Below are 25641 nucleotides of genomic sequence, written 5' to 3'. Positions count from 1 at the left end.
GCCCAGGAACCAAAAGAAATTAGTACAGGTGGAAAATGAAGTCATTCTTTGTGAAGAGTTAAGAATTTTAATAAAAATGGAAAATTTTACTCCCCCCAACCCCTATGCTGCTTTGAGGCTGTTGAGACTTGTGACCTAATTTAGATCATAGTATGTAAAGCTAGAAGGAACCCTAGAAATCTTCTCTTCCAAACCCTCACTGTAATGTTGATCAATTCAACAAAGATTTGAGTGCTTAATTTATGCATGGTTTAGGAGTCCAAAGAATGACACTTCAAGGAATATAGATAGAAAAGTCATGTATTTTCAAACAGGTATATAATACAAGAAAAGAGGGTATCTTGGATTAGTTATAAATTGTTTTTTAGTCTTTATTCTGAGTGTCACTCTTTAGCCCAGGATTTCTTATCTTTTTTTGTCGCATGGACCCTTTCGGCAGTCTGATGAAGCCTGTGGGACCCTTTCTAGAATAATGTTTTTAAGTGCAAAAAATAAAACTATGTAGTATTACCAAGAAAATAAATTCTATTGAAATGGTTGTCAAAAAATTGTTTTTAAGTTTGCCGGCCCTAGGTTGATAGCCACTGCCCTAGTAGCCCATTGTCTTTATAGCTCTCACTTAAAATAATCTGTCCTTTTAAGTTGGAGAGCTAGTTAGGATTACAATATATCAATAAGGGTCTCTCAAAATACTTACTCGATGTATCTGGTTGCTCCATGGTGGGTATAGGAGAACAAAAGCAATGGTATCTAGATCTTGTTACTCATATTGAAAAGCATTCATTAAGCCATATTTTAAAATATCTTGGAATAAAAATCTACTAAAAATCCTGTAGTGCTTTATTATGGTGTAGAAGTAACCTAAAATACAAGCTCCATCAGCTCCTGCTAAACTGAAGAGGTTTAAAGTAGTCCAGCGATAGACAATATCTGGCTTCTGAGCAATGACCAGCTTATTCCAAAGAGGCTCAACGCCAGAATATGGATCTTTTTTGGCTACAAATCATTAAACTTAAGCATAGAAGGGACTGCAAGCAATCAGATGAAATTACAGTCTTGAAGCATGCTAGGAAAAAAGATTGTTTTAAAATTTTACATATTACTCTAAAAATATCTAGAATACCAAATTTGAACCAAAAAGTACCCCTCAACACTGTCACACCTACAATCCTTTTGCCCTTGAGAATTAGTATGTAGTTTTTCTTGTATCATTTTAGGGGACTCCAAAAGCCTTTTATTTTCTCTCCCCAGTTTTTACGTGGCTTCTAGAGGGACTGGCCAAATTGCTCTAATGATGTTGACATATTAAAGGCATCAGTGTCTCACCTGTCTAGAGAGCTTGGCCTTAGCCCCTGACTGCTAGTCTATATTTATTTTGATTATGAAACGGACAGATGCAGCTCAACACATAATGGCTATGGTGTGATACATTTTTCACACCTTTGGGAGGTTAGTTTTGGTCTGTAAGCACGAGATCATCCACTGTTTGATTTTGAAACACACAAGCCTGTATGTATCTAGATAGTGTTCTGCCACGACTATAGGCTATAACTTGAAGACTTAACCTGATACTTCCCTCATGTTTATACAGCACTTTAAGCACTTTTCTTTACTCAACATAACTCTAGTACAAAGGTTATCTCCATTTTACAGATGATGAAACAAGCACTGAAGTTGTGACTCACCGTTGTTCACACACAGCTAGTAAGAGCTGTGATGCAAACCTAGGATTCTTCACTCCAAGTTCAACATTCTGCTGTACCCCATTGCATCCCATGTGATGTAGGACATAATCTCAAAGTTGAAAAGACTTCAGAGGCCATTTAGTACAACCCATACTTGAATAGGAATACCCATTCATCTAGCCTCAGCGGGAAGACCTCTAGCAATTGGGATCCCACTCTTAACAAGAGCTGTTCAAAAGTGGTAAGGCTGCCAAAGTGGTAATGTGTTTTATTATATTGAGCCTAAATCTGCCTCCCTGTAACTACTGCTCTCCATCTGTAAAATGGGGGGTGGGGGTGGGGAGAGGGGAACTCGATCTGTAATATGTTCTTTGGGTCTAAATCCTATCCTGTAAAATGAGACAGTTACAGAATGTTAGAACTGAAAAGAGATCTTAGAGATCATTCAGTCTAGCCCCAGTTTTACAGCTGAGAAAAACTAAGGCCCCAAAAGGGAAAGTAATGTCTCCTAACCTTAACCCTGAATTGCTTAACAGACGTTTTGTTTGTTTCCTGGTCAAAATCCTTCAAAAAGGATTGAAAAGATTTGAAAACATGCGTTTATTGAGCAAAGTACTGCCCCTAATCTCATGGAACTTATACTCTATAGTAAGAGAATGAGGCATAAACATAGGTGACTGATTATACACATAACATTACATGATTAAGCGCTACATCGGTCATTGTATATCAGAAGGATTCAGGTAATACTTTATGGAAAAGCCTTGAAAGCAGCCAAGCAACTCATTATTATGCCTCATTTTCCTCCATCAAATTCAATTCACCAACCGCTGATTAAATGCCAACTTTGTGTAAAGTACTGTACTTAGCACTGATGCTACAAATATGTTGTACAAGCCTGGCTTTAATGGTTACATCCTACACAAACCACGATAGGAGATGGTAGGCAAGAGGCAATGAGAAATTTGAGGTGAGAGACCACCTTCCTCTAGAAGGTGAGAGAGATTCAGGAAGGAGATAATACCTTAAAGGAAGGAACTTCAGCCGAAGGAAAAGTAGGAAAAGAGGTCTATCTAGGTAGGCACTATGGTTAGTAAAGACATGGAGAAAAGAGCCAGGCACAATGGGACAAAGGATCTCAAGAGTAGTTCAGTTGACTGGAATTCACAGTGTTTGAAGGGGAATGGTGTAAGACTGAACAGGTGAGTAGAGCCAGATTATGGACCATCTTGAATACCAGAGTCGGGTTTATATAGTGTATAGTGGGGAACTACTGAAGGTTTTTGAGTAAATGATATCAAGATCAGAACTATGCATTATTAGGAGGCTTATTCAGGCATTTATTTGTAGAATGGAGGGACTGGAGGCAGGAAAACTACTTAGGGAAGCCTGTTGCAGTAATCCAAGAGAGAAGTGATGGGGCTCTGAATTACAGTAATGGTAGTGAATGGAGAGCCAAAGGGGGAGAGCTCACAATTTGGACTGATGGCTGGGAGTAAGAACAGGGCAGAATCAAAGATGATTAAACTTTGTAGCCATCAGCACAACAAGCTATAGGGAGGACAGGTTGAGAGCATTGGACTTAATTGTCTTTACAATCCTTTCTAGCTTTGACATCCTGTGAATCTCAAAACTGTAGGTTTTCCTCTTTGGAAGAGTATGCTGGGGTGACAGGGAATGAGATCTCTTGTTACACATCTGGTCTGTTACTAGTGTGATAAAAATTGAAGATGTGTGTTCCTTAGTCATGAAACCTTGAAATTACCTTTGATAAGAGTGATATTAGTTACTAGACTTGCAGTAACAAGACCTGAGTTTCTAGCTTAGCTCTGCTATTTTATGTGTGACATTGGACAAGTAATTTAAACCTTCTGGGCTCAGTTTCTTTATCTATAAAATGAGAGCATTGGAACAGATTATCCCTAAACTCCCTCCAGACCCTAAATGTATGATTGCTTTTCTCTGCTGAGGTTTACAAAGCTTCAGTTATTTAAAATAAGAACTATCTTGCACTAGAGTATAGGATACACTCACTTTTAGACCCAAGTCCCTCTGACTCCCAAGTCTAAGCATACCTCAAGGCCTCAAAAATGGGCTACATTATCCCACCTGGAGGAAGAGGAATCAATGAGTTGCTTCTTTAGCTTTAGGCCCTTTTTTTCTCTTTTTTTGGGGGGGGAGAAGACAGGGCAATTGGGGTTAAGTGACTTGCCCAAGGTCACGCAGCTAGTACATGTTTGAGGTCAAATTTGAACTCGAGTCCTCCTGACTCTAGGGCTGGTGCTTTACTCACTGCCCCACTTGGCTGCCTCTTTAGGCCCTTTTCTACCAAGAATTAGGAGTTAAGAATAATATTAACAGTCCCATGAACCACAAAGAATATATCTCTTTGTGACTTCCTTTCTCAAAAGAGTATAAGCATTCATGGAATAAGAGGGGTGGGGGGGAAACTAGTGTAATTGGCAAGTACCTCACTCCTAAAAATATATATATTTATTTAGTATTTTATTTTTCCCCAGTTACATGCAAAAATAATTTTTAGCCTTTGTTTTTAAAACTGAGTTCCTGATTCTCTTCCTTCCTCCCTCCACACCCCTTCCTCACTGAAAAGAAATGCAGTTTGATATAGGTTATACATGTGTAGTCATGCAAAGCATATCCATAATAGTCGTGTTGTGAAAGAAAACACAGACAAAAAAAAAAACCTCAAGAAAAATAAAATTAAAAAAATATACTTCAATCTGTATTCAGACACCATCAGTTCTTTCTTGGGGAATGGATAGCGTTTTTCATCCTAAGTCCTTCAGAGTTGTCTTAGATCATTGTATTGCGAGAATAGCTAAGTCATTCACAGCTAATCGTCTTACAATATTGCTGTTACTTTGTTACACAGTACAGTTCACTTTGCGTCAGCTCGTGCAAGTCTTTCCAGGTTTTTCTGAGAGCATCCTGGTCAACATTTCTTACAGTACAATAGCATTCCATCATAATCACATACCACAGCTTGTTCAGCCATTCCCCAATTGATGGGCATTCCTTCAATTTCTAATTCTTTGCCACCAGAAAAGAAGTGCTATAAATATTTTTGTATATATAGGAGTGACCTCACTTTTTCATAGTCTTTTGCCTGTTACAAAGTAAGTCAGCCTTTTAAAATTTTAACTTTATTGGAGGGAGAAAGAGAATAAACATTTATTAAATGCTTACTATGTGCTGGCACTAAAGTGCCAAACACTTCATATTGTCTTTTGATCCTGACAATAACTCTATGAGGTCGGTACTATCGTAATTCCCATTTTAAGGCTGAGGAAACTGAGGGAGACAGGTTAAGTGATTTGCCCAGGGTCACACAGGAAGTATCTGAGGCAATCTACTAGATCTGAACTTGGGTCTTCCTGACACCAAGCCCAGCACTCTATTCACTGTGCCTCCTAACTTCTGTTGATACCTTTTGTTTTTATATCATTTTCATTTCCAAATATATCCTTCCTCACTTCCCTACACTCTGAGGCATCCCCAGCAACAATTAAAAGGAGACTACTAGGATTTGTACAGCACTTTTCCTAATAGAAACCCAGTGAGATAGATCACATAAGTAAGTATTGCTACCCTGTAGCAATTGAATTGTATTGGTCCAAAGCTGTAGCTATGCAGGTAGCAAGCCAATTCATAGCTGTTGTCCTTATGCCAGCTCTGCTTCCAGCTGCTCCACCTGCTCACTCCAGAATAGGTCATGTCCTTCACCAAGTACTTCCTGACCTGGCATTGCCACCTATGCTTCCCAAACTCTGTGGTGGCCTCCATCGAGAAAGTCACAGCCTGCAAGGAAACACATTGCTGCTAATTAGTAGTACAAAGGCAGAGTGTAGTCAGAATTCCAAAGGGACGAGGGGTGCTTTCCTTCTGGTAGGGTGAACTTTTCAAATGTCATCAAATATTTCCCTACCCAGGCCCTTAACTTTGCCTTGAAGGATAAATACAACCAGACATTTGTGGGAGGGGTAAATAAGTGAACACAGTTTGGGAGGTATTTTGCCAGTAATCTTGCCTCTGCTGGTATAGCTGGAGTCACTTATCTGCTTTGTCTACCCCCTGGATTTTGCCAGAACCTTCTTGGCAGCTGATGTGGAGAAGACTGGTACTAGGAGAGAATGCAAAGCCTAGAAGCTGCCATTTGAAAAATCACCAAGTCTGATGGAAGCTGGGACTTGTTTGTATCAACATTTCCATGTCTCAGTGCTTACTACATATAGAGCAACCTACTTTGGAATCTGATAGAGCACAAGGCACGCCCCCAGATCCTGAGAAGGTGATTAAACGATCCTATCCTTTGGTGGGGATGCTCCAGTGCTCTCATTTTATAGGTGAAGAACCTGAGACCCAGACAGGTTGTCCAGAGACTTGTCCAGTGTCACACAGGAAATAGAAGAGCTGAGACCCAGGTCTCCGTACTCCCTTACATGGCAAATGGTGATGTAATCTGGGTGCAAAGGAGCTGATGTCATGTACAATGGGACAATTGACTTGTGGATTAAGATTGCTAAAGATGAAGGTGGCCAAACTTTCTTGAAGGGCGTCTGGTCCAGTGTTCTTGGAGGCATAGGCAGAGCTTTCATGCTGGTCCTACATGATGGATTGAATTGAAGAAAGGCATTGAGGTACATCTTAACTGAAAATGGAAACTGAGAAATGTACCAGACCACATTTGGATTAGAATATCCAAGGAAAAAAAGCTACAGTGAGTTACCTTTCCAGTCCAGGTCAGCAAAGGGAGAGAGAGAGGTCTATGGATGCTAGGGGCAGGGTCTAATGTAGAAGCCTGGGTGGGACATTCCAACAGAAAATACTGAAAAGATGTGTACCAGGGCAAGAAGTCCCAGAGTTAGCACAGAAGAGACTGATGCCATGCAGGAAACAGTAATAGGTTCCAACTAGAAATTCCATCCTTTATCAGCTGCCGTTGGGACGCAGATCAATTGTAGACCGAAGAGAGGACCCGCACATAGGAGTTAGCTGTTAAGCACTTATCAAGTACCTACTATGTGCAAGGCACTGTGCTAAACACTGGGGATGTAAAAAGACAACAAGAAGCAGTCCTTTCCCTCAAGGAATTCACAATCTAATGGTAGTCCAGGGCCTAGGCTGTGTGCTATGTATCAAATGAGATAATATTTGTATAGCACAGGGCCTGTCAAATGGGAGGCACTTAATAAATGCCTGTGCCCTTTCCCTTCCCTTCTCCCCTAGAGTCGCAAGACCTGGTCTTGAGTCCTGTTTTTCCCACTTATTATCCATAAGCAAATTATTTTCCTTCCCTGAAACTCTTATGTTTAAAGCCCTTTATAATCTGACTTCCCTCCACCTTTCCAGTTTCCTTACATCTTACACAGTACCACATTCCCTTTAACATAGTGATATTGGCCTCCTTACTATTTCTCACACAAGCCACTCTTATCAGGAGATCTCCAGGCATCTTCACTGGCTTTCCCCCATGCATGGAATATTCTCCCTCCCCATCTCCACCTCTTGGTTACCCTGACTTCCTTCAAGTCCCAGCTAAAATCCTACCTTCTACAGGAAATCTTTCCTGATTCCTTTCAATTCTAGTGCCTTCCCTCTGTTGATTATTTACAATTTATCCTGTATATAGATTGTTTGTACATAGTAATTTGCATTACCTCCCTTCATTAGATTGTGAGCTCCTTGAGAGCACGGACTGTCTTTTAACTTTCTTTGTACCTCCAGTGCTTAACACAGTGCCAGGCACATAGTAGGTACTTAATAAATGTATATTAACTGACTGTACTGATCAAGGAGCAAGTATAGGAACAAGCAACAGCTGTATCACCTTGACCCCAAAAGTGCAATGGAATCTCAGATCCATCCTCCAGTCCAATCTGAAGCCTGCGGCAGAATAACCGGGGCAAGAAGCCCGTAAGGAAGCCCACAGTTCTATCACACTGAACCTGCAGAACTTTTCTAGGGTGGTTGATAGTGACTGAGTCTAAAAGAAGTCTACTGGAGCTTCAACCAGAGGTAAGCCCACAGTTGTGTTGCTCAAAGTCAAACTCAAAAGCTTACAGAGCCTTGATTGGGAGGGTGGCAGTCAGACTGCCCTGCATTAGATCACAGATCACTGAAAGCTTGAAAGTCCCCAGCTTGAACTGTTGTTGAGATTCTGAAATAAGACAACACTCCATACCTTGAGAAAACAGACATAGGATCCAAAAAAACACAAAACAGGAACAAGCACACACCAGTCATTCCCTCCAGAAGCACGTAGAGCCTGGACCTAACACAAAGTCCAAAGTCAGGAAGGATAACTGGGAAAATGAGTAAACAAAAATAATCTGGTGGAGCCAAGACAGCAATTTAAGGGCAGCCATCCAGTTGAATTCTCCCAACTTTAACAACTCAAACAACTTTAAAATAACAAATCAAATTTTGGAGTGGCAGAGCCAATGAACAGTCAGGGTGAGACATTTTTCTAGCCTAAGAAAACTAGAGGTTGGTAGAAGTCTATGACACCAGGGTAGAGGCCTGTCCAAAGCCCACACAGATGGCAGGGGCAACAGTGAGAGGGCCGGATAACTGGTCAGAAAGAGATTGTAGGGGACACTTTGCTGGGACTGGATACAGGTGGCACTGATTGGCAATCCTTTGCCCACACATAGTTCTAGGACAGAGTTATAAGAGAGCAGGGGCCCTGGTTACAATTCTAACATATAGAGGAGTGCTATCATGGGCAGCTTTAGGATTCCAAGGCCCCTCCCTTGGTAAAGACCAGAAGTGCAGATGAGGAGAGCAGTGACCATACCTCTCCCAAGATCACACCACCTTGGAAGCACCAAAATCTTGCAGATCCCCAGAACTAGCTCTGAAAACAGTAGCACAAAAAAGTCTGAAGCTTGGAATGGTTCTTCACCATGTCCAGGTGAGCAGAGCCCAACTTTAACATAAAGTTCAAAATCAAGAAGCTGGCTGAAAAAAATGAGCAAACAACCACAAAAAAAGAGTCTACTACTGTGACAGGCAATACCAAGACATAAGCTTAAAAGAAGACAACAATGTGAAAATAGTTACCAAAAAAACCTCAAAGAAAAATGCTAATTGAACCCAAGCCCAACAAGAATTCCTGGAAGAGTTAAACAAGAGAGATAGAGGAAAAAAATCAGAAATGAGAGTGGTGCAAGAAAATTATGAAAAGAAAATTGCCAGCCTGGTAAAAGAGTCACAAAAATTCATTGAAGAATTACTTAAAAAGCAGAATCAGGCAAGTGGAAGCTAATGACTATGAAACATCAAGAAACAAAAAAAAAAAAGCAAAGTCAAAAGAATGAAAAAATAGAAGAAAATTTGAAATTTCTCATCAGGAAAACAATGGACTGGAAAACAGATCAAGGAGAGATCATCTAAGAATTGGACTACCTAAAAGCCATGGTTAAAGAAAAAAACCTCTGCATTATATCTCTAAAAATTATAAAGGAAAATTGCCCCAATATCTTAGAGCCAGAGGGTAAAATAGAAATTAAAAGAATCCACTGATCACTTCCTGAAAAAGATCCTAAAATGAAACCTCTCAGGTATATTAGAGCCACATTCCAGAGCTCCCGGGTCAAGAAGAAAATACTTTAAACAGCCAGAAGAAACCATTCAACTACTGTGGACCCACAGTCAGGATCACACAAGATTTAGCAACTTCCACACTAAATGAGTGGGGAGCTTGAAATATGATACTCTGGAAGGCAAATCATTTAGGATTACAACCAAGAATCACCTACCCAGCAAAACCCAGTATAGTTTTTTGGGGTGGGGGGGGGGAGGATATTTAATGAAATAGAGGACTTTTAAACATTCCTGATGAAAAGACTAGAGCTGAATAGAAAATTTGACGTTCAAACGCAGGACTCAAGCATAAAAAGGCAAACGTGAAAGAGGAATTCAATATCATCAGGAATTCAATAAAGTTAAACTGTTTATATTCCTATATGGGAAGATGATACATGTAACTCCCAAGACCTTTTTCATTATTAGGGCCATTAAAAAGAGTTTACATAGAGGGTGTGGGTGTGTTGACTTTGTTGGAATAATCTAAAAAAAAAAAAAAGGAGAGAAGGGGGAAGGAAGAGCTAGACTAGGTAGAATTTTCTCACATAAAAGAGGCATACAAGTAAGAACTTTTACAATGGCGGATAAAATGGGGGAGGATGACAGTGCTCAAAATTCATGATTGGTTCAAAGAGGAAAGAATATATACACACTTAGTTGTGTATAGAAATGTAACCTACCCAATAGGGAAATAGGAGGGGAATGAGGTAAGAGGGGTGTGTGTGATAAAAGGGAAGGTGGATTAAGGCAGGTAGTGGTTAGAAGTAAAATAGACTTTTGATGAGGGACAGTATAAAAAAAGAGGATGAAAGAAAAAACAGAAGAAAATGGGATGGAGGGAAATACACAGTAATCATAATTGTGAATGTGAATGGGATGAGTTCACTCATAAAATGTAATCAGAATGGGTTAGAAATTAGAATCTAGCCATACGTTATTTATAAGAGACATTTGAAACATACAGAGTTAAAGAGCTGGTACAGAATCTAATATGCTTCTGAGAAGTAAAGGTAAGACTAGCAATCATGATCTCAGACAAAGCAAAAGCAAAAGCAAAAATAAACTTAATTAAAAGAGATAATCAGGGAAACTACATTTTGCTAAAAGGTACCATAGACAATGAAGTAATATCAAAACTTTTTATGGCAAACTATATAGAACTGAATCAAATTCATAAAAATAAGAGCCATTCCCCAATTGATAAATGGTCAAAGGATACAAACAGACAGTTTTCAGAAGAAATCAAAGTTATCTAAAGTCACATGAAAGAAAATGCTATAAATCACTATCGATTAGAGAAAGACAAATTAAAACAACTCAGGTACCACTTCATAGTTATCAGAAATGACAAATGCTGGAGGGGATCAGGAAAAATAGGTACGGTGATGGAACTATTGGTGGAGTTGTGAACTGGTCCAACTGTTCTGGGGAACAATTTGAAACTATGCCCAAAGGGCTATAAAACTGCACATACCATTTGACACAGCAATATACTACTAGGTCGATCTCCCAAAGAGTTCAAAGGAAAAGGATTGATATGTACAAAAATATTTGTAGCAACTCTTTTTGTGGTGGCAAAGAATTAGAAATTGAGAGGATGCCTATCAACTGGGGAATGACTGAACAAGTTGCAGCATATGATTGTGATAGAATGCTACTGTCTTGTAAGAAATGACAAGTGGGGTGGTTTCAGAAAAACATGGCAGGGCCTGTATAAACACCGATGTGAAGTGAAATGAGCAGAATTGGGAGATCATTGTGCACAGTAACAGCAATGTTGAATTGATCAACTGTGAAAGACTTAGCTACGCTGATCTAGGACAGCTCCAAAGGACGCATGTTGAAAAAATGTTATCCACCTCCAGAGAGGGAACTGATGGACTCTGAGTAAAAGCCGAAGTATAATTTTCTCACTTTATATTTCTTGCTTCTTAAACAATCATGGCTAATATGAAAATGCATGATTTCATATGTATAATTGATATCATATTGATTGTCTTCTCAGTGGGTGTGGGAGGGACTGTGAGGGAGGGAGAGAATTTGCAACTCAAATTTTAAAAAGAAAAATGTTTAAAATAAACAATTTTTTTAAAACCCCACCATAAAGAGTTATTATGGTGATGATGAAACTCAAGACAAGTCCAGAAGAGAATTACTCCAAAACATCTAAAACAAAAGCTTTAAAGAAAAAAAAGAACACCAGCATTCAACTAGAATTCCTGGAAGATATGAAGCAAGAGTTTTTCTTAAAAAGAACTAAAAATGATTTTATCAATGAAATGAGAGTGCTAGAGCAGTGGTGTCAAACTTAAATTGAAACAGGGGCCACTACTCCATACATAAGGATCTCTGTGGATTACATATTGACTTGATTATAAAATGTAATGTTATCTATGTTTTATTCTATTTTTATCTAATTTTATTGAAAGTAACACAAACATAGGAATCAAATAAAACATAAAAAGGTAAATATGAGCAAGTAATCATAAGGGATTTAACAAAGATAAAATGTTTACATTCTAACATGGAGAGAGGATGCATGTATCTCCTCAGAATCCTGTCTTCATCAAGGAATATCTAATAAGGCAGAGGCTGAGGAGTGTTTTTTTTTTTAATGTTCTTGAAAGGAAAGCCTCTCTTTCCTAAGGGATGTGGGAGAAGGGGAGAGGAAGAGTGAATGTGCAAATAGAAGATTATACAAATGAGGAAAGAATCGGGAGGGAGGGAACAACTAGTTAAAGGAAGGAAAAATATAGACACAGTTGGATGCAGAAATGCATTTCACTCAGCAGGGAAACAGTAGGGAAAACGGAAAAGAGTAAGATTAATGGTAAATTAGTGGAGGGATTAGTCCTAAGTAAAACAAACTCCTACCATGTTGGGTGGATCTGGAAGAGGAGTTCAAGAAAAAAGATAGAAAGGATAAGAAAATGAGACTGGGCTTTGGTTGAGGGAAAGCAAAGAGGCAGAGAGTAGAAGATTGCATCAAACCTAAAGCCCAGGTGCTAAGCACACTCCTCTCACGATTCTCTTCTTTATAAAGATTTTGATTGACTACAATGACCAACCAGATTCCAGAGGACTCAGAATGCTACCATCTATGCTACCCGACTCCTGACACAGAGGTGATAGTCTTAGGGTGCACATTGACACATGTTTTCCATATTTTACATTTTCCAAATATAATGGCTGATCAAATAATCAATAAACATTTATTAAGTGCCTACCAGACATTGTGCAAAGTACTGGGATTGCAAAAAGAGGCAAAAGAAAGTTGCAGCCTGCAGGGAATGTACAATTTAATGGGGGAGGCAATATACAAGCAAATATATGCAAAGTGAGTTATATATAGGATAAATAGGAAATAATTAACAGAGGGAAGGTACTAGGAGAGTGGTTGGGGAGGTAGAAGATGAGATTTTAGTTGGGACCTAAAGGAAGCCACAGAAGTCTAAAGCACAATGTTCTAGGCATAAGGGACAGCCAAAGAAAATGCCCCAAGCCAAGAGATGGACTATGCATGTTTGTACATGGGTTTTGTTTTTATTTCAATGGGAAAAGTGGGGGAGGCGGGAGAGAAGTGGATTTTCATTAATTGAAAAAAAATTATGTGTGTGTTTGCACACATACATACACATATTTAAGAGCATTAGGTTTGGATTCAAGAGACCTGGGTTCAAATTCTGAGTCATTTCATTACTCTAAATTCTTTCTGTAAAATGAGAGGGGTGAGCTCCATAACTTCTATTGTCCTTTCTAGATCTAAATCTATGATCCCATGATCTGTTACCTCTAAGACTGTCTCCAAGTGCTCTTCTAGTTCCGAAGCCTATGAGGAACACAGCTCCTCTCTCCAGGGATGCTTTCTCAAGGTCACACAGATAGCATCAGAGGGACCACAGCCCAGGTCTCCTGACCGTGCAGCAGATGGGATGGGTGGGGATTATTGTTCTAATTTCTGATAATAATAGGCTACTGCCTGACTTAGCAGCACATGTTTGACATGTTTTATTTTCAGAAACCTTGGCCTGAAAGTTATGGAGTTACTATATCTTGCATCCAATTCATCCTCCTCTCTTTCTCTTGTCAAGGAGCTGGAGACAAGTGTGGATATCCGAGTTGGGTGAGATCCCTTTTGTTTTTGTCATTCCCTAGCATAACTTTGGTCAGCCAAATGATGCAGTGGATAGAGCACTGGGCCTGAAGTCAGGAAGGCCTGAGTTCAAATGTGACCACAGGCACTTACTAGCTGTGTGACCCTGGGCAAGTCACTTAACCCTGTTGGCCTTAGTTTCTCATCTGGGAAATGAGCTGGAGAAGGAAATGGCAAATCTCTCCAGTATTTCTGCCAAGAAAATCCCAAATGGGGTCATGAAGAGTCTGAAATGACTGAACAACTAATAACTTTAAACCTTCCCCAAGAGAGCCTAATGCTGGATGACAAAGCAGAGCCTAGAGTGTAGGTGAACTTCTTTAGAATAAGAGGTGGGTCTTTCATAGGCCTAGAGCAAAGTGAGTGTGAGAAGAAACGGGGGATAATGGGAAAAGCATCAATATTTGTTGTGTTGTGGCGTGTTATAGTCTCACCTCTGATATTTATTAGCTGTGGGACCATGAGCAGGTCACTTAACCTTAATGAACTTTTTCATTTTTGTCATCTATAAACTAAAGATGCCCTATGTACTTCAAAGGACAGTGATGAAGAAAGTAACTTTGTAAACCTTAAATCACTGTAGAGTTGTAAGCTATTTATTATTTTTTTTTGCACCTTAACTTGCCTTTTCTTTTATTTTTTTAATAAGTTAATTTATTTATTTTTAGTTTTCAACATTCACTTCCAGAAGTTTTAAATTTTCTCCCCACTCCCCAGGACAGCATGCAATCCAATATGGGCTCTACATACACATTCCTATTAAACATTTTCACATTAGTCATGTTGTATGTGCTATTTATTATTTCTGAATGCTTACAACTGAATTAAGTATTTTTATTGGGTGCCTACTCTGTGCTTTAATTAATATTAATTACTATGAATATTCATAATTAGTGACCTTTTTGCTTTTGTTTTCCAAGGGTAGGGGGTGGGGAGGAACGTTAGACTTGGAAAGTGATGAGGGAATAAACATTTCTATAGCACCCAATGTGTGTCAGGCACCGTGCTAAACATTTTGGTAACTATCGTCTCATTTGATCCTCACAAAGTCTGGCTCGGTATTCACCTAGCTGGAAGAGGACACAGAAACAACCGCCGCACAATACGGCATGTCCCTAAAGTCTGGACACATAGGCCGAAATGCAATGACTGAAATTTTCAACATTTTATTTAACTGGAATATTAACAAATAACATCTTCAACTTCAAGTAACATCATATGATTTCATATTCATATTCCAAGAGTGAATGTACTAAAGTTGACGGCCATGTGGAGTTCTTGCATTGAGTTCACATGAATCTTGCAAAGCGCATCAACCTTTGCATCACAAATGATGGAAATCATATTGAAGATGTTGTTTGTTAATATTCCAGTTAAATAAAATGTTGTTGAAAATTTCAATCTCTTCATTTCTTGAAAATATGCATTTTGGCCTATGTGTCCAGACTTTAGGAACACCCTGTATACCCTGTTTACCTGGCACAGGTGCTAAGGACTTGAGTGGGCTGTAGGCAGGATTATGTTGGTTTAAGAACAGAGGGTTCCTCCCATCTGGCAGAGAAACTCCTTGCATGACGGTGGTGATGTGGGTCAGATAACCAGTACTGTTCTTCAGTCGCTTTTCAGTCATGTCTGAGTCTTAGTGACCCCATTTGGGGTTTTCTTGGCAAAGATGCTGGAGTGGTTTGCCATTTCCTTCTCCAGCTTATTTCATAGATGAGGAAGCTGAGGCAAACAGAGTTAAGTGACTTGCCCAAGATCACATAGCTAGTAAGTGTTTGAAGTCAAATTTGAACTCGGGTCTTCCTGACTCCAGGTCCAACGTGCCATCCATCCACTGCTCCACCTAGCCGCCCGGATGACCAGAAGAGTACCTTCTAAGTCTCGAATTCTCTGATAAATCAGCTTGCTTTCTTGCAGATAGGACTATGAAGAACATGTGAAACTCCCAAGGATGAACCCAAGCCTCAGAGAAAAAGTAGAAATTGAGAGGTACTGAAGAAAAAATTATTCTGTCTAGAGTCCTATGTGACAGGACAGGGGCATTTAAAGCTACCCTACCTTCCCCTTGCCTTCCCTCACTGAGCCACTTCACCCCACCCTACCCCAAAGCCTTTCAATTCCCTTAATATTAGTACTGTTTGCCACACCAGCCATGCCTGCAATAATTCATCATAGTATTATTAGGAAATAATTCAAAATAGTCTTCATTATCCATGAACACAGTATTCCCATAGGGAGAAGCCTCTTGAGAGATAGATCAGTAATTAGACCTGCTTGAGAAGGAAAATGAATTTCAATGGGCCTCTGCCTCCATTGTCTATAATGTGTACACTGGTCTGTGCATCACATATAGTGCGGTGAAATCTTGGAGGTAGATTCCTCCAGGGCCTTCCTGCCCACGCAGATTGTTAACATCTGCACCTGTTAAACAGACTGTATAGCAGATGTTTTTGCGGCACCTTCCAGCTGTTAACAGGTTTCTCTACCATAGAGCTCACTTTTTCTTTGTTACTGAAGGAAGAGAAACGACTTGAGTTCAAGGTTTACGAAGTCCTGTACTCACAACCACCTATTTGTTAAGCAGTGAGAAGATTATCATCCCCATTTTATAGATGGGAAACTGAGACTGGTAGGGTCACACAATTAGTAAATGTTGGAACCAAGATTTGAACATAGGTCTCTCCCAACTCCAAGTCTAGCCCCCATGTCACTATGCCATATTGTTTCTCAGGCTAGCAGAATGACTCCCAGCCCTGGATCAAATTTCTTAGAGGTCTCGCTTTGCCTGGACCTCTGCTTTCGTTTATTTTACCCTCCCTTGTGTGATAGGTATTTGTCTATTTGACCTTCCTACTATGGGCTTCTTGGGTCCAGTGCCTGTGTTATGTCTAATTGGTGTCCTGATTGCCTATCATAGTACCTGATACATAGTAGATGCTTTTAAAATGTGCATGAATTGTATTGAGCAAAATTGAGTTGACCTGGTTATGTTGAGGGTGTATTCCCCACAGAGCTGTCTTCTGATCCCATCTGAACATTCTGTTCAGTTTCACAAACCACATATTAGGAAGGATATTGACAAACTGGAGTTGGTCCAGGGGATGGTGCCCCAGAATGGGAGAAACATTCCATACCAGGATTGATTGAAGGAATTGGAGGTGTTTACCCCTGGAGGAGAGAAGACTTTCAAGGAACATGACAGGTTTCTTCAAGTATTTGAAGGATTGTCATGTGAAAGAGGAATTGGACTTGTTATGCAAGGAGTGGTGGGTGGAAGTTGTAGAGGCAGATCTGGGCTTAAGTTGGAAGGAAAAACTTCCCAACAAATGAAATTGTCCAAAAGTGAAATGAGCTACGTTGGGCTCTCCATCCCTGAAGATTCCACTGGAGGCTGGATGACTGCTAGTCAGGGATTTTTATAGAATAATAGAGAGATATTTGGAAGGGAGTTTAGAGGTCATCTAGTCTGAAGCCCTTGTTTGATAGATGAGAAAATTGATTTTGTCAAGGCAATTCTTGCTCAAAGGCAGTTTGAACTGGATGGCCTCTGAGGTCTTCTCCATCTCCAGTCTCTGAGATCTTGTGATTCTGTGGGTGCTTGGCAAATGCCTCCACACCCTTCAGGACTCAAACTGTTTGACACGTCACCGAGGCTGATGAACAAAATATAGCTTAGCTCCCGGTGATAAGCTGCAAACAACTAGGTTTGTGAATCTGAGAGGCAATTATCTGTGATGAGTTACCCACTCATCTCTCCTCCGCTGCTATCCTACGGGGAGAGGCTGCAGGTGGCTGACACTCAAAACAGACATTGTGGGACGCCCACTGGCTGTATGCAGAGCCTGTCTTTTATTGAAGAACCTTTTCTGAAGGAAGAGATGAGGTGTTTGTGAGGACTAAGCTGGGACTGGAAAAAGCAGTCACCCAGTTTTAGGACTATAGGAGTCAGAGCCTCAAAGGAACCTTTCAAGATTATCCATTCAGAGCTTGGGTCATAGAATTTATAGTTGCAAGGGACCTTGAAGTTCCTCTCATCTAATTCCCTCATTTTATAGATGAGGAAAGTGAAACCCAGAGAGTATATGATTGCTCCCCCAAAGTTGGTCACATAGGTAATAAGCAGAAGAAATGGAATTTATACACAGGCCATCTGACTCTAAATCTACCACTCTTGTCTTCATCACACTGCAAGACCCATCAGTTGACTTTCTCTTCATTGAATAATGACTGATTTTAGATGCTGTAGGGGAGACAAGGAAAGAGAAAGTCTCTGCTCTTCATAAGCCTACAGTTGTGTCTGAATCAGAGAAACTCTCTTTGGGGGAAAAATATATAGGTCTGGAGAGATTCATGACTCTCTGAGGTCTCTAATATTTATGATGTACCTGGGCCAACCCATTGGTCTCAAATGTGGGTCCATATGCTCTGAAAGAGTAATCTCTCACATTTCTATAGTCCTTTGCTATGTATTTACTATGCCTTTTCTTATCTCACATAACACATACTTTATCTCATGGGATCATCTGCTTGTGAGTGAGGCAGGACAGAAATTATGATGCCCATCTTATAGTTGGAGAAAGTGTGGTCATATGCCTAAGATTACATAGTTACCAGGAGTCAAACTCAAGTTCCTTGACATTTAGTATGGTCCTTTAGCCACTATACCAGACTGTCTTCTGGGATCGTAGGATCATCTACCAGGGGTTCTTAACATGGGGTCTGTGAACTGTTTTTGTTTCATCCAAAATAGGATGTCCCCAATGGTGCAACTTTTAAGTTTCAGTGTTCCAAAAATCAGGGCAATTTTAAGCTAATTAGGCTCAAAACTGAACTAAATCTTTTGAGATACCCTGTATTTGATGGTTGTTTTTCAGTTCAATTGTTTTCTTTTTAATCCTGTGCATTTCATTTTATGCATTTTAAAAAACATGCTTCTAAGAAAGTGTCCGTGGGTTTTATCAGACTACCAAAGGAGTCCATGACTCAAAAAAGATTAGGAATCCCCGATCTAATCCAATCCCTAATTTTACACATGAAGAATGTGTATGGAATGTAATGGAGTGGGGGTAGGTGTATTGTTAGGGAGTCACCCTTTTGGCTAGAGAGTGGCAAAAGCTACAAATTTCCTAAAGAGATGATACCCTATCACCAGCTTTCTTCTTGATATAATCAGAAGAAATAAGAAAGCATTGTAAAAGGGAGAGTTTGGGGAAGATCAAAACAAACAAATGCTGCAGCCATCTATACAAATCCCTGGGTCTTTGCCTACACAATACAGTATTTGTGGATTTCCCTAGAAACTTCAAAGAAGGGATAGATCACTAAGGTCAGGGAAGGCTTGCTGGAGGAGGTTAGAGTTGTGAGGAAAAGGTCTTGGTTGATTGACTGGTGTTCTTTGACATATTGCTCCTTCACTGGAATCTTCTGTTGTGCCCTTTGACCGTCTTTTCACTCCTTTCGTTCCTCTTTAGCAGGACTCTTCTCCAATCCTGTATCCTGGAAGTTGTACTTTTACCAGCTTTCATCCTGATTCTCAGATGAATTGCTATTCTTTGGCCTCTCCTCTGGTCTCCATCCCCCAGAAGCTGCATCTGACTCTCAAGCTGAGACAGCACTTCTGTGGAATGATCACCACACCAGGTATTTCAAGTCTTCTAGGGCCAGAATGGCTCCAGGTTAGTCTTCTACCATTTACCATCCTCCGGACAAAAGGTCTCCGTAGGTGGCAATGAAAATGCCTCCTTCTTGGGATGGTTCAGCGGGTTTCTCAGCCTTCCACTCTGAAATGGCTTAAGGTGAATTCATGGCTATTTATCTCCTTTCTCCCCCAGTCACCATTCCCATCTTTCCTCTTCCTCCTCAAAAACTGAAGCTTTTGCAAATTGCCTTGGACTGCTTCTATGAATTTCTCTGAAAAGGAAGAGGGACTATGGAGGAGGAAAATGGGAATGGGAGCCTGTGGTTTATCAAACATCCTTCTAAAATATGACTCTTAGGCAGCGAGGCAGTGCGGTGGGTAGAGCATTGGCCCTGGAGTCAGGAGGACCTGAGTTCAAATCCAATCTCAGACGCTCACTGTGTGACCCTGGCCAAGTCACTTAATTTCAATTGCCAAATAAACTAAAGTGTGACTCTCAGAAAGGCAGCATGGTACAGTGAACAGAGAAGGACCTAGGTTCAAGGACTATGTCTGACACACACCAACAGTGTGACCTGGGCAAGTCACCTAAATTTTCATTGCTCTGGGAAATTCCCTAACACTTTAAATTTCCAGAATGGCTGAACAAGTTGTGGTATATGAATGTGACAGAATACTATTGGGCTATAAGAAATGATGAACAGGTGGACTTTAGGACAAGCTGGAAAGACTTACATGAACCGATGCTGAGTGAAGGGAGCAGAACCAAGAGAACATTGTACACAGTAACAGCCACAATGTGCAATGACTGACTTTGATAGACTTAGTTTCTCTCAGTAACGAAAGGACCTAAAACAATTCCAAAGTACTCATGATGAAAAGTACCATCCACACCCAGAAAAAGAAATAGGGAATCTGAATGCATATTGAAGCAGAATATTTTCTTTTTTTTTTGTTTTGTTTTATGTTTTTCTTTCTAATTCTTCTATACAACATGACTAATGTGAAAATATGTTTAATAGGAATGTATATGTAGGGCCTATATTGGATTGCATGCCATTTTGGGGAGGGGGAAGGGAGGAAGGAAAAAATTTAAAACTTATGGAAGTGAATGTTGAAAACTAAAAATAAATAAACTTATTTAAAAAGAGAACTTAATTAAACATATGAAGAATTCATAATTTTTTTTACAAGACTATCAATTTAATATCACTGCTTATCTCAACTGGCAGAAGTTTCCTCATTTCCCTTATCAGTGAAATCACAGTGCTGTATCAAAAAAAAAATTAAATCTAGTTCTCAAAATAGCACAAGATTTTAGGTTTAGGCTGACAGTGACAGAGGACTAGTGCCCCTTCAATGCCCTGTTCTTCAATGCAACCTAAGATCAAATTAGCATTTCTGGTTGTTTTGTTGTATTACTGACTCATTTTGAGTTTACAGTTTATTAGATTCCCCCAGTTCTTTGTCATATGAATGATTGTCTAACCATTCTGTACTCTCACAGTTTTTTTTAAACCCAAGTGTGAGACTTTATATTTATCCTTTATGAGATTTGGCCCTTTATTGAGACATGGCCTGTTGAGATATTTTTCTGTTAACTCTCCCTCCCAACTTTAGGTCATTAACAAAGTTAACAAGCATGTCATCTATTCCATCTAAACTCCTGGGCTGTAAGCTCCTTGAATGAAGACACTATATTTTATTTGTCTTTATATTTCCCATGGCACTTGGCTCAGTGTAGTAGATGACTAATAAATATTTGTTGAATGAAAGCATTACCTACACACTTAGTTCTTCTAGTGGAGCAGGAAGACTTCTCTTCCAGAGTTCAAATCTGGCCTGATACTTACTAGCTGTGTGACCCTGAGCAAGTCACTTAACCCTGTTTGCCTCAGTTTCCTCATCTGTAAAATGAGTTGGAGAAGGAAATGGCAAATCATTCTAGTATCTTTGCCAAGAAAACCCCAACTGGGGTCACAAGTAGTTGGACACAACTGAACGCCACCCAGAGCACTATGATCTTTTCCTACCCCCCTCCTCCTGGGGATCCTTACCATATATAAAGTCTCTTTCCTCTCTTCCTTTGGAACTTCTGTGATTTTGAAGGTTTAGGGGGTGCCTTCCATCAAGGCAGATACCAATCCTTCCATAACTTAGTAGGTAAATTTTAGAGAGTTGTTTGAGTCTCAGAGTGGCTGTATGACTTGTTCAGGGTCACACCACTAGTGTCAGAGGAAGGACTTAAACCAGTTCTGCCTGACGCTGTCTTTGTTTCACCCCCTCCACGCTGCCTTATCATTCACTGAAGGAAATGGCAAATCATTCTAGTATCTTTGCCAAGGAAACCCCAAATGGAGTCACGAATAGTTGGACACAACTGAAAAACAACTGAACACCACCACCACAGTGGAGCAGGAAGAAAGGGATAGAAATGGTCCGTGTCTGTAGAAATCCTGATTAATTGAGATTATCTAACCTTGGACTGAGGTTCAGAGAAGCTACAAGAATGAAATTCTCATCCTATGATGATCTGGGACTCTTGACTCCACTATTCGCTAGGTGGGAAAAAGAGCCATCCAGTTCTTTTAATGATGAGTAGCCTGCTTTTCAGAGGCAAGGCCAGAAAAAATCTCATGTGTTTATTTCCTATGTACGAGATAAGAGCAAAACTTCCAGTCTTCCTCTTTTTTCCTGATTATTATTATCCTTCCCAACTTTCCCTTCCTTTTCTTCCCTAGTCTTCACCTGTTCCTATCTTTCCTCATCCTTAAGGTGGAAATGCTTTTTATTCACCCTGATTATTCAAAGGAGAAAAGAAGATTCCAGAACTGTCTAAATGTGCTTTCTATTTCTCTTTTCTGAATCTTCTTTTTCTCTCTTTTCTTTTCCTTAAATCTTTCTACCTCGAGCAGTATGATGTGAAGGGTATGGGAGTAAGAAGACCTGGGTTCAAGTCCTGGTCTCCCACTTAGAAACCGGTGACCTTGGGGAAGTTACTTCACCTGTTTGAGCCTCAGTTTCCATATTTGTAAAATGGAGATAGTGATGCACAGAGGTAATAATTGAATCCATGGAAACTTATGAGCTCCCTAATCAATATAATACAGAGGGAGAAGAAAAGAAGGCCCAGGACAGCACCCTAGGAGACACCCAGAGTCAATAGGTGTGACCTAGGTGAAAATAGAGCAAAGGGGGACAGCTAGGTGGCACAGTTAGTAGAGAACCGGCCCTGGAGTCAGGAGGAGCTGAGTTCAAATCTGAACTCAGACACTTGACATACTAGCTGTGTGATCTTGGGCAAGTCACTTAACCCCAATTGCTGTGCCTTCCTCCCTCAAAAAAAAAAAAAAGAAAATATAGCAAAGGAGACTGAGAAGGAATGGTCAGACAGGTAGGAGGAGAACCAGGAGAGAGTGGTGTCATAAAAACTTAGAGAAAAGAGTTATCAAGGGGAAGAGAGTGCTTGACAGTGTCAAAGGCTACAGAGAGGTGGAAGGAAGAAGACTGGGAAAGGGCCATTAGATTTGGCAATTAAAAGATCATTATAGTGGGGCAGCTAGGTGATGCAGTGGACAGGAGGAGCTGAGTTCAAATCCGGCCTCAAACACTTACTAGCTGTGTGATTCTGGGTTTGTCACTTAACCTGGATTGCCAAAAACAAAAACAAAAAACCAGAGAGAAAGAGAGAGAGAGAGAGAGAGAGAGAGAGAGAGAGGGAGGGAGGGAGAGAGAGAGACAGATCATTACTAACTTTGGAGAGAACAGTTTCATTTGAATGATGAGATCAGAAGCCAGAGTTAAGAAGGGAGAGAGAGGAAAGCAAGTGGAGACTTCAATAGTAGATAGCTCTCTCAAAGCAGTTTAGCCACAAAAGGGAGGAGAGATATAGGATTGTAACCAGCAGGCATGGGTGGCTCAAGTGGGGATTTCTTGAGGATGAGGGAGACATAGGTATGTTTATAGTCAGTAGGGAAGATAAGTGATGAGAAGGGGGATGACAGAGGAAGTTCCTAATTTGATATTCTTCTTATAGCTCTGTTGTTCATAACATCAGCTCCATAAAGTTTGATTGTTTTCACCACATGAACTAGTGACTGGAACACCAAATTTGAGAGTCTGTGCTAAGCCTTAGTAAATGGTATTAAGTATAATCTCTTCTAGCAGCATTACCTAGGGAGCTTCTGGAGACCCAGGGAAGCAGATCTGCTAGGAGGAGAACGTCTCCAGAACCGAGCTGGGACCAAGACCTATTTCAGAATTTCTGAGGGAAAATGTTCCCTAGGATCAGACCACTACATGGGACAGCTGAGACCCAAGAAAAAACGAGCTAATTAAATAGACGTTTGGAGTGGGTTACCAGGACAAGCTGGATCAAGGAGACTTCGTGTTATTTAATATTGGTGATCATTATTGTATTACTTTTTAAAAATAGTATTTTATTTTTTCCAATTATATGTAAAGACATTTTTTAACATTCATTTTACAAAATTTTGAGTTCCAAATTTTTCTTCCTCCCTCCCCTCCTGTCTTCCTAACACGGTAAGCAATTTGATGATAACGGGTTATATGCACACACACGCGCACACACACACACACACGTATGTATACACATGCATATATATATGTATATATATATACACACACACATACACTCATGTATATGTATGTTTCCACATTAGTCATTGTTGTGAAGGATGAAATAGAACAAAAGGAAAAAAAAACATGAAAAAAAGTGAAAATACTAAGCTTTGATCCCCATTTAGTTCTTTCTCTGGATGTGGATTTTTGTTGTTGTTGGAGGAAATTGGGGTTGTGACTTGCCCAGGGCCACACAGCTAGGAAATGTCTGAGGTCAAATTTGAACTCAGGTCCTCCTGATTCCAAGGCCTGTGCCCTATCCACTGAGTTGCCCCTATTGTATAACTTTTGCTTTAATGTTTTCTGGCGCTTATGTTTGCTTGAAGAGGTATGTGCCTCAAATTCTAATGATATTGCCCAAAGCTTAAGGCGCTATATCCTTAGATGTTTCATTCTAGAGGCATGGTGCCAGGGTTTCTGTACTTGGATTCCTCAATATTCAAATGCAAAAACAATTCATCTTATCCCCATTTGATGCCCTGACACCTGCTAACCCTTTAATAGCTCTTGAACACCCAGCCCAGACCTCTAGAGTTCCTCCAGGATGACTGGGGACCACTGGTGAGAAAATTCCTATGTTGGGTCTCGTTTGCAGACTGTACTGCAACAAACTTAACTTAGGGGAGCTGGACATTCTCCTGGGTGCAGGTAGAACTCTCACCTTTGGCAGAGAGAATATGGAATCATTATCACTCACAAAGGAAGGGTCTGATTATGAGGGAAAGAATCTTGTCTTGGTTTCCCAGGGAGGTGACAGCCCAAGCTTGCTTCTCAGCTGCTGGCCTCTCCACTAACAGATTAAAAGAGTAAACAAAACTTCAGACAATGGATGTACATTATCAGCAAGAATTTTGCAAATTTAGCAACAACTGACTCTTCTGGCTTTCTCTGCTACCCTATACTCCTTCCATCTCTCCTTCTTCCCTTCACCCTCTTTCTCTATTAATATGTAAGCTCCTGGAGGACAGGGACTGTCTTTCTGCCATTTATAGTCTCTGAAGTTAGCACAATGCTTGGCACATAGTAGGCACTTAATACATGCTCATTGACTTGTTAACTTGACATTGGATGGGCATATCAATAACAGTTTCAAGGTATTACCATTAGTAATTAATGGATATTCACGTACAAAGGCAAAAGGATGTAACTGAATGTGGTAAAAGCTGGTACGCAGAGAAGAAAAAAGAAAACCATCCAAAATAAAAGAAACAAAAAAGCATTACAAAACAAAATCTGAGTAATAACTTCAGTGAAAGGGAAAAGAAAATAAATATCCTAATGGGAATTTTAAAATATACTTCAAAAGGTAGGAAGGAAAAATAAACATTTACTAAGTGCTTGCTATGTGTTCAAAATGGTATCAAAAGGAAATTTTATGTCAATAATGAAAAAATATGGCAAACACAAAAAGAAAAGCAAATATGTATTAGTATATGATCATTTTTCCTCAAAAGTGGTGATAATCATTTAATATCATTTGAACCTCAGTAAGGGCCAGAGCCTGAACTAATCCACCAGAAGAAGAAGCGCCTCAGCCTAACAGACATCCCTTTGTTCTCTGGGTAAACTCTTCCTATGTCAACAAGGCTGAACGAAGCTGACTTAAGAGCATTTTTTCCTCTGTTTATGGCCATTAAGGATAAGACTGTTAAGACATTATCTTGTATAGGGGCTTTTCTTATTTTAATATTTTGCAGACATATACTATGTTATGTCATGTTAATGGTAAAGAAAACATAGATGCGACATAGGTCATAATTTCAAAAGACACTGTCAACTCTTATCGTACTGCATTTACAACCTATTCAATCAAGAAAATTCTTTTCTCATACTATGGTTAAACATATATGGAGATCATAAATTTCAGTCCTGAATTGGGATTGTCCTAAAATGTATTTAAGCCTTCTCATAGT

At 39.9% G+C, this 25641-nt stretch overlaps 1 protein-coding gene across 1 annotated transcript in view; it reads right to left on the bottom strand.

The window, feature by feature from the left end:
• LOC118841961 (skin secretory protein xP2) overlaps positions 1–25641 on the bottom strand; it is a 145492-nt gene that overhangs the window by 37857 nt on the left and 81994 nt on the right. The window lies entirely within an intron of this gene.

The sequence above is a fragment of the Trichosurus vulpecula genome, chromosome 3, assembly GCF_011100635.1.
Source record: "Trichosurus vulpecula isolate mTriVul1 chromosome 3, mTriVul1.pri, whole genome shotgun sequence".
NCBI lineage: Eukaryota > Metazoa > Chordata > Mammalia > Diprotodontia > Phalangeridae > Trichosurus > Trichosurus vulpecula.
This window is presented reverse-complemented; position numbering and strand designations above follow the sequence as displayed.